Raw genomic sequence first — 10,882 nt, forward strand, 5'->3', positions numbered from 1 at the left:
CGTAGCTCTTATATCAAATAGTTCTTCCTGGCTGTATGTGATAACAATTAAGATTAAGATTTTCTGGGCTAACAATGAAATAAATACATTAAAAAGCGAATTACTGCATAGTTTCGTAAGGACTTGAAGCGAGGCGACCATCTCTGTCGGCGCCATCTTTTTGGGGGGGGATATACTGAAGAGTTTGTGTAAAAGGAAAAATGTAGTTGTCTGTAGAGTCTTGTCTCTGGATTGGGTTTCCAGGTTATGGTATGGAGCCAGACGATGATCTGAGAGACATGAGATCAGGGCTCAGGGTGGACACTTGAACCTCACATTCTTTACAGGAGTCAAACTCACTAGCCTGTCCCACCATCTGTACCCCGCCACACTTTCCCCACCATCCACATACTCTACCCCATGCAGAGGGATCAATTGACTTTAAACATAGCTTGGGACCATTGGATATTACAATTAACAACATTATTTTATCATAAATCGAAAATACATCAATGGCCTCTACCTAAATGCACATGGCTGAATTCCAAGAAAACAACAACTGCTCTCAGGTAAAAATACATAAATATCAACATTTATATACATGATATACATTATATACAAAGGCAAAGTAAAGTAATGTATTTATTTTGACTGCATCATGAGTGAAATCCCTAAGAATTGGGCATGAGTGCATGGATAACCTCCAACACCGGAAGAGACAGTGTCCACTGGTGCCATTTGTTGTTGTTATATTGACTGACACCCAATGATGCCACTAAGATTCCTGATGAGTTGTTTCCATTTGCTCTGTTTAGCTTTGTAGACTTTGATAAGGTCCACACTTCCATTGGAGCTGAGGGTTAATGCTGTTGTTGCCGGGACAGGTGTCTGGACCACTTCTGTTGCCCAATTTCCAGCCCAATTCAGGGGGACAAAGGGAGAGTAGGCGCCTGGTAGTCCATGAGCACTCTCCATCATGTTGGGCTCTCAGTAAGAGACATGGAGACAATGCATTGAGAGGGCAGGGGGCAGGGGCACACAGAGGCTGGGGTGGAGGCAGAGAAATTGAGCTTGCCCTGGGGAGCATGGTGTCCTTCTCCCCAGAGAGTACAAGCATCAGAGGCTGTGCGAGAGGCAGATTGCAGATCAATGAGAGAGAGGAGGAGTGGGTGTGAACCCGCATCTGTTTAATAAATCACTATGGAATCTGGGGTCTGTGGAGGCTCGGTGGCAGACAGTGTTAAAGGGGTGAGCTGCTCTGGACTGTGGATCACAGTGGAAGGCTATCTTCATCATCATCAGCAGTACATGTACTGTAGCAGCAGCAGAATATCATTATCCTTTATCATCATCATTATGATTAGAATTCTCTTCAACAGGAGGAGAAGCAGAGATAATTCAGTAAATTATTAAAGTCACAGCCATAATAATCCTCATCATTATCCCCTTGATTACAGTTCTGTTGGTCAATAACAACATATGCCTTCTGTGATGTAGTTTTCATCAATTTGTGTTAGCCTACTTAAAGGCAACACATGATATTAATCATTTCAGCCAATTGACAGGCTAGGATTATGTTTATTGAATTACCTATAATTGCTTTACCATACGATGTTAGGCCCATATGAGTTGGGGAAACTGACACCTGCAATTACTGTAAAGATTGACATGGCCGAAACACAGACCTTTAGATTGTGAATCATCTCACGGTCATCTAGCCATGCGTAGCGCAGCAGAGGGATTTGAAGTGGCAAGGTCAGAGCCTGCACAGATGTCGCTCCTGTCTCTTTAAGAATACATCCTCGCATTTGTAGCTGAGAGCTGTGTACGCAGTTGATTCAGCATGTGCGTCGGGTGCCATTCGTAAAGTGGTGGTCTGTTATTCCAGGCACACATACAGAGATGCGAGCGGGAGCGCAACTTCTCCGACGAAGCTGTCTTGTTTATATTTTATAGATCAATATATTTACGTATCGATTTCTTGTTTTGCTGAGGACGTTTCGCTACAACAATATGATTTTGCGTGCATAATGTGCGGGGCGAAGTGAAGCGGCAATGTATTTCTTCGGGCAAAATTGTCACGGGGTCCGGAGAGCTGTTTTCAAAGAAGTTCTGTGTGGTCATTTTAACCGTTAGAAAAAACATCAGCTGAGCTTGTAGTAAGCACTGTAATTGTTTACCTTTGATACATTTGGATACTGAATGTGACTGAGGGTTGAAAACCAGTTTGGACATAGACCGACCTGTCACAACGCAAAAATGACCAACTACAAGAATATGGAGACACATACCACACATGTCTTGCTATTGGCCGTATCAATCATCTGTACCACCATGGGTAAGAGAGAAACTACAATATGAACTCTTCCATCTTTTCAACTTTTACGTGTAGCCGATGCATCAAGTGTATGTAACTGCCAAAATAAAGGAAACACGTGCGTAAACTAGGTTTACAAGATACATTGAAAGTAGATGCTTCCACACAGGTTTGGTTCTTGAGTTAATTAAGCAATTACCAACCCAGCATGCTTAGGGTCGTGTATAAAAATGCCCAGTTGCCCATTATTTTGTCTACCATGGCTAGAAAAGATCTGAAACAGGTTCTCAAAGGAGCATAGGGGGGTTTAGTGTGTGTGTGACCAGATCTCAACCCAATTGAACACTTATGGAAGATTCTGGAATGGCCCTTGAGGCAGTGTTTTCCAACATCATCAACAAAACACCAAGTTATGGAATTTTATTGTGGCTGAATGTTTTTGCATCCCTCCAATAGAGTTCCAGACACTTGTAGAATCTATGCCAAGGCGCATTGTTCTGGCGGCTTGTGATGTCCCAGCACCCTATTAAGACACTATGTTGATGTTTCCTTTATTTTGGCAGTTACCTGTAGGCTAGGCTAAGGAACAATGTTTTGATTGGGATTAATATTCAATGAAAAGTAATGCAAGCTATTTCTCTTTATTTTTTTACATTATATTTATCATTTTAAAAGGCTATATCACAAGGATATGCATCACAAGGTTATGCAAATCACTGTATTACACTGCTTTTATCCAAAACATAGCTCTGTAGTGTGGAGTGTATAGAATCACATTTGATTTTAAATCACTATTGTGAGTTATTTTTCATGAGTCAAAATACTTTTTAATTTTTAAATGGAACATTCAATATATTGTAAAGTCCTAAACATATTGAGAGGAAAACAGTAATTAGACAAAATGTTAAATTTGTAAACAAAAACTAATCTAAAGTTATTGCAAGCCAAAAATACATTATATCAATGATAAAAAAGGAAACAGAAATTATTTTTCTTTTCAATTGAATATGTTCATGGCACTAGCTAGGTTTCCATTCAATTGGAGACAAATGTTCATGTGAATATTTTAAAATCTGCATAAAAACATTGGCACATTTTCCCAACAGAGATGTTAACATCAATTGACTTGTTGCAGATAAAAGGCTGTGTGTGGTGACGTAGTGCACATAAAAATACATTTTGCCGTTAAATTCCCATGTACAGAATAACAAATAAGTTAGATTGGTCTCCATCAGGTATTGGCACATGCGCTTTAAAGCTAATTTATCCTTGCTCTTGTAATATAGTACGGAGGGTGTGACGCAATTGTGCATCCTCCGAAGGCTTGTGGCGACCAAATTGAGCTCCGTTCCGCATCGCCATTTCTATCCAAATTTTGTAACAACGTATAGCTACACATTGACATGATTGGGTGACGGTAGGTGGGGACGGGAGGTCCTGTATAACACAAACTCACTTCCTTGACAACAGCTCAGCAAAGTACAAGAAGTATGAATGCTCTGACTTCTGCGGAGGCTGCATCAAAGTAAATGCGGTATTTATTTATTTTTAACCAGGCAAGTCAGTTAAGAACAAATTCTTATTTAGAATGACGTCCTACCCCGGCCAAACCCTAACGACACTGGGCCAATTGTGCACCGCCCTATGGGACTCTCAATCACGGCCGGTTGTGATACAGCCTGGAATCAAACCAGGGTCTGTAGTGACTCCTCTAGCACTTAGATGCAGTGCCTTAGACCGCTGTGCCACCCGGGAGCCCACTCAGGCTTGTAGTAATTATTTTGGTCCGACATGTACTTTACTCACATAAAAAGGTTGGATGGAAACCTGGTTACTTACAAGCAATCTTCTCTGCTTTGTTTGCAACTTTTCCTCACCCATGCTTGCATTTCTCAAGCTCTTCAAATCACGTTTCTAAGGTTACAACATTTCTTTCCCCAGCGCTTTAATTTTTAAATTTCTCTGTTGGGTTTAGAAGGGAGCGAACTAAATTGGTTACTGTTGGTCAATACATTTTGGAATGAGAGTTCAGCAACCACTCCCACAGAACGCATCATCAACGCTGTCATCCTCTACCAAGCTACATCACTTGCTGTACTGCGGAACAGTAGTGCTCCGCAAGCGGGAGTGAAAGACACTGCCCAGGTGTCGTACTGTCGGCTTGCAGAGCATATGTCGTGTTTAAGACAACTGGGAATAAAAACATATATAATGTTTTCAACTCAGAATTCGAGGTTGGAAACTCTGACTTTCCAACCAGATGGTCACTACTAATATTACAAGCTATTTTTCATGTAGGCTGCCATCCTACTCCAAATAAATTCAAGTGGGATGGAACAAATTGGCCATAGCTACTGCAGGTGACATGTGACCATACAGCTGAGCAGAGTGTAGGAGGGAGGGTCCAAGGTGTGAGAAGTGTGCAGAAGGGCATGAGACAAAGGAATGTGTAGTATTGGGGAAAGTAATGGAATGTGTTAATTGTAGGGGTGCCCATGGAGCTGGGGATCAGAAATGTACCGTGCGAGAGAGGCAGGTTTAGGTTTCCAGTGTTTGAGTAGTGCAGAAGTTGTCATATACAAAGGCAGTGAAGATGGGTTAAGGGGGAGGAGTGGTGAGAGTAGTAGAGATATACCAGTACAGGGGGATAGGCCAAAAAGCGATATATGTTTAATTAAGATTGGATTTACAGCAATGGTTATCAACTGTACTGCAGGGATGGAACGGAAGTCGCAGAAAATTGAGGTTATGGTGGCAGTTGCAGAGAGGTATTTAGGTGTGCAAGACTTGACATCAGAAGAGTTACAGGGTGTGTTAAGGGGTAATGGCATGATGTAGGAATAAATACATTTAATAAGTGGAGTAGGGTGGTGTTCATTTTATTTTATATAATTTTGAAACTAGTGAGTGTAGTGTAAGATGGTAGGGTATTTATTTTGTACATTTGTATTATTCAAGAAAAGTATAAGGGAGTTGTACTCCAGTCGAGTAGGTGGCGGTAATGTAACAAATTGGATGCCAACCGCTGTTAAACCTCATAGAAGAAGACCATACAGCTGCCCAGTGGGAAACTGTCTCGACGTGCTTCCTGTGAGCAGAAACGTTAGCTAAATAATTGGCATGTTACGGTGAAATACATGGTGATCAATATTACAAGTGAATTATCCCTTTGCCTTAATGACAGCTTTGCACACTCTTGGCATTCTCTCAACCAGCTTCATGAGGTAGTCACCTGGAATGCATTTCAATTAGCAGGTGTGCCTTCTTAAAAGTTAATTTGTGGAATATATTTCCTCAATGCGTTTCAGTGTTGTTACAAGGTAAGGGGGTATACAGAAGATAGCCCTATTTGGTTAAAGACCAAGTCCATATTATGGCAAGAACAGCTCAAATAAGCAAAGAGAAATGACAGTCCATTACTTGAAGACATGAAGGTCAGTCAACACGGAACATTTCAAGAACTTTGAAAGTTTCTTCAAGTGCAGTCGCAAAAACCATCAAGGCCAATGATGAAACTGGCTCTCATGAGGACTGCCACAGGAAAGGAAGACCCAGAGTTACCTCTGCTGCAGAGGATAAGTTCTTTAGAGTTACCAGCCTCAGAAATTGTAGCCCAAATAAATGCTTCAAAGAGTTCAAGTAACAGACACACCTCAACATTAACTGTTCAGAGGAGATTGTGTGAATCTGGCCTTCATGGTCGAATTGCTGCAAGGAAACCACCAGTAAGGGGCCGAACAATCGACATTCGACCGGTGGAAATTTGACATTTGGTCTCGAGTCCAAATTGGAGATTTTTGGTTCCAAACGCCTTGTCTTTGAGAGACACGGTGTGGGTGAACAGATTATCTCCACATGTGTATTTCCCACTGTAAAGCATGGAGGAGGAGATGTTATGGTGTGGGGGTGCTTTGCTGGTGACATTGTCTGATTTATTTAGAATTCAAGGCACACTTAACTAGCATGGCTACCACAGCGTTCTGCAGCGATACGCCATCCCATCTGGTTTGGGATTAGTGGGACTATCATTTGTTTTTCAACATGACAATGACTCAACACACCTCCAGACTGTGTAAGGGCTATTTGACCAAGAAGGAGAGTGATGGAGTGCTGCATCAGATGACCTTTCATCCATAATCCCCTGACCTCAACCAAATCAAGATGGTTTGGGATGAGTCGGACCGCAGACTTAAGGAAAAGCAGCCAACAAGTGCTCAGCATATGTGGGAACTCCTTCAAAACTGTTGGAAAAGCATTCAAGGTGAAGCTGGTTGATAGAATGCCAAGAGTGTGCAAAGCTGTCATCAAGGTAAAGGGTGACTATTTGAAGAATCTCAAATGTAAAATAGATTTTGATTTGTTTAACACTTTTTTGTGACTCATGAAAAGTCACTTACAATTCTTTCTTTAATCAAATGTGATGCCATTGGCATGTGTGTGTGTGCATGCTTTCATGCATTTGTGCGTGCCTGTGTGTAATTGACATTCTATCCCCCAGACACCCCTCCCAACAAACTCTTTTTAAGTCGCTGTCAGATCCCACTGGTGCCATATGGTATGAAGTGTATTGAGTGAGAGGCTTCACACATCTTGAGTTTTATTATGCATGTTTCCACCAGAAGTATTGTGTTGACACTGACAGGGACTCACATCAGACTCATAGGACATCAATGCAGCTGCCTGAGTCACTATGAGCATCTATGTCATAGGCTACTGTAGGACCTCAAGAATTTCTATGATCCTTTGAGAGACTGGCAATCCTATGATGAAAGGATAAGTACTATAATATTTGAAAATATTGACCCTGAGACAGGATGATTGATGTCAAAAACATGAACTACTCGGGTACAATTGAAACCACAGTCATGTTTTTTTTAAACAAGCTTTTACTTTAAAGACACAAATGATAGACACTTGTGTACTACATGGGTGCATGTAAGACAATGATGCATCATCATGTTAGCAGCAGTGGTCTTTGTTGACTTTGGTCTCCACTTTTAGAGTCAGTCTCTGAAAACAGTACTACCTTACTTTATTGTGAGAACAGGGCTGTTAATGCATGGTCTCCATTCTCTCTCTGGTGTCCATCAATACGCCAATACTTTCCTAAATTGTTTTTGAACTTGAGTGTTGCATGTGTCCTCCTAAGTCTCTGTTTGATTGCGTAAAAAAGAGGGATCCTCCACAAATTGCATTCGATTGAAGGCAGATTGAGCAAGACAGAGTTGCCAGAGCTAACAACTTAACATATTGATTGGAGTCTCAGCACTTAACTTGCCTCACCAGAGTGTTTCACACGCACAGACTGATCAATCTGATTCAGGTTGGAATTCAATTGTTTTACTCCATGTATCGACAAATCACTGCTATTTCAATGACGTTAAGTTGAATAAATTCAGAGCACCTGTTGTGCTTGGAGTTATCCTAATCCAATGCTAAACACCCTTCTGAAGGCGACAGTTAATGAAATAGCCAACAGAGATATCTGTCCAAATCCTCCTCCCCCTGGTTACTTAGCTAGTGAAACATCATGTCTGCAGGTTCACCCAAAGCCTCTCAGAGCTGCACTTAATGAAAATGGTCTCTGGTCTGGATGATGAAACCACAAGAACAGTGTCTGCTCACAGCCTACTACTGTAGTACACAGCCTGGCTTGAGTCATATCACTGAATAATGTCCTGCTTCTGGGACATGCTGATGACATCACTGAGTTGAGTCATGGGCAGTAAGGGCAACTGCCAGGCAAAGTCCCTATCTCAGATGGGAACTATATGAGACTGTAGCACAAACACAGACCACTTGACTTTTTCCACATTTTGTTACATTACAACCTTGTTCTAAAATGGATTAAATACACCCCCCCCCATGACAAAGCAAAGATAAGTTTATAGATTTTTTTGCAAATTTATAAAAAAAAAAAAAACAGAAATCCCTTATTTACATAAGTAATCAGACCGTTTGCTATTAGACTCGAAATTGAGCTCAGGTGCATCCTGGCACCATCCCTACAGTGAAGCATGGTGGTGGCAGCATCATGCTGTGGGGATGTTTTTCAGCGGCAGGGACTGGGACACTAGTCAGGATCAAGTGATGGGTGAAGGGAGCAAAGTACAGAGAGATCCTTGATGAAAACCTGCTCCAGAGCGCTCAGGAACTCAGACTGGGGCGAAGCACACAGCCAAGACAACGCAGGAGTGGCTTCGGGACAAGTTTCTAAATGTCCTTGAGTGGCCCAGCCAGAGCCCGGACTTGAACCTGATCAAACATTTCTGGAGAGACCTGAAAATAGCTGTGCAGTGACATTCCCCATCCAACCTAACAGAGCTTTAAAGGATCTGCAGAGAGTAATGGGATAAACTCCCCAAATACAGGTGTGCCAAGCTTGTAGCGTCATACACAAGAAGACTCGAGGCTGTAATCGCTGCCAAAGGTGCTTCAGCAAAGTACTGAGTAAAGGGTCTAAATACTTATGTAAATATAATATTAAAGTTTTTTTTTGAAATACATTTGCAAAATTTCTAAAAACCTGATTTTGCTTTGTCATTATGGGGTGTTGTGTGTAGATGGATACAAAAAAAAGACATATTTAGAATTAGGCTGTAACGTAGAAAAATGTGGACAAAGTCGAGAGCGTCTGAATACTTTCCGAATGCACTGTAACATACGAGTCAATGGAACACTATAAGTTTAAGACTGAGAACATTACTTGAGTGTGCCCTTCAAAGACCATTTGACAGCGTGCCAAGAGTAACCAAACTTTTTTCCTTATGACTCTCGAATGCTTCTCAAGGGCTTTTGGGTCCATTGCATTATGTAAATGATACAAGAAGTGAAATCTTAATGAATAAATCTCAGTGGATAGCAACCAGCCCCCAAGGTAAGCAGCCCCTACGAATTTGTGTGGTGGTGGCCAAATGTATCCTTGTTTGCCAGCTACATTATTACCCAACAGGTACACTCTGTCTCTCCTGATTTTTGTATACTGCGAAAAATATAGGAAACAGGGTCTGGGGTGCAGCATCTCTGTTTTGAGGAGTGTTGTGTTCCCAGCGCCGACCTGGAGGGGTACTCTTACCCTGAACAACAACAGGATTTGATGTGAAGCAGGACGTAGTTCTCCCTCTGGTTTTGTTGTTATCACACCATGTTAGTATGACGGGGGTACACTTATGCCCTTGGGGAAGAAAGACACTGACGCATGCTTAATATTTGTAAATATTAATTAATGAAAGAAGCCCAATTACGTAATGTCATAGCTAGCAGCCATAGGCCAAATATGGCCTTGATCAACAGGGCTGTAAAGATGGGGCTTGATCTTCCCCTAAGCTATTCTCCTGCTAACTCTGCCTGCTTAGTAAGACAGAAGTGTATGAGAAGCCATGAGCCAATATGTGGGTGGGTGTCTGAAGTTGCAATTAGGGCCAATTCAATAGCTTGTCTATCAGATAGTGCTTGGCCTATTTTGCTGTCACTCTCTGACAGGGCTTGGTTGCTTGCTCTGCTGTGGATGTTTCATGTTCTCCATGAATAGCTTTTACTATCTTAATAAATCTACAGTGTATGATGATGGATGTTATTTAGACTCATCATCCTTGCATAATGAGTTAAACATTATCTATAAAATGATTAGCTCTTTGGACTCCGTCTCACAGTATGCGAGTTGTAGATGTAAATGGTATTGTAGTTGTGTTACTACATCAAGGTTAGTGCTTTATTAACCTAACGAGGGGAGAGTGTCAGCTTCATTCTGGAAATCTGCACAACATCTATCATGAGGTATGACCATAATAGGAGCTAGCTATTTGCTTTAAGTTTCTTTCCTACCAGAGATACAGGAAACTTTACAGTGCTCCAGACAGATTCTCTGTTACTCTGTACACAACCTTCACTGCTGCGTGGAGATATCCTTGAGAGGCTGGTAGAGAGTGATCACCTTGTTTGAGGCCAACAGCCTCTCATTCAATAGGCCCCTCCCTCTGGAAGACACTTCAAGGTTGCCCACAATTCAGTCTTATGGACAACCCAGACTCCTTGATAGCGCTGGATGCTTCTTCTGTGTGGCGTGTGTTGAGTGAGTGAAGGAATAGTCTGATTGTGAAGTGGGTGTATGTACATTATTTCTCCAGTGTGTAGTATTACAATAATGACACAAACCTTGCATAACTACTTATTGGATCAACACAGATGGGAGCATTTTGTGACATAGCACAGATTTAAGATTTAGCTCTGTTCTGTGTTTATTTATTTATGTGGACATTTGGTTTCAGGAATATGCCCTTCCCTTAGCTGTTCACCCTTAGTGTGTTTAATTTTGTTAGTTCATTTGGAAACAAGGATTGACCTAGAATTATAATTTGGGGCAAGTCAAGTCACACCAAAGCATTTTTAAGAATTCCATATGCACATTGAACCCTCTGAGGACCCACCATGCTATTTATTTCATGTGGTTGAACGCTATCCAGGCCAAATGGGCCATGAGTATTAGCTGAATGTTTGTACCGCTTTATAAAAGCCTCCAATTTCGGCAAATACGTGTTTTTCTCTGTCACAAACATGGTTGGTTGCTCATGTTTCTCTCTTTGAAAG

This window comes from Oncorhynchus masou, chromosome 9 (genome assembly GCF_036934945.1).
Source record: "Oncorhynchus masou masou isolate Uvic2021 chromosome 9, UVic_Omas_1.1, whole genome shotgun sequence".
NCBI lineage: Eukaryota > Metazoa > Chordata > Actinopteri > Salmoniformes > Salmonidae > Oncorhynchus > Oncorhynchus masou.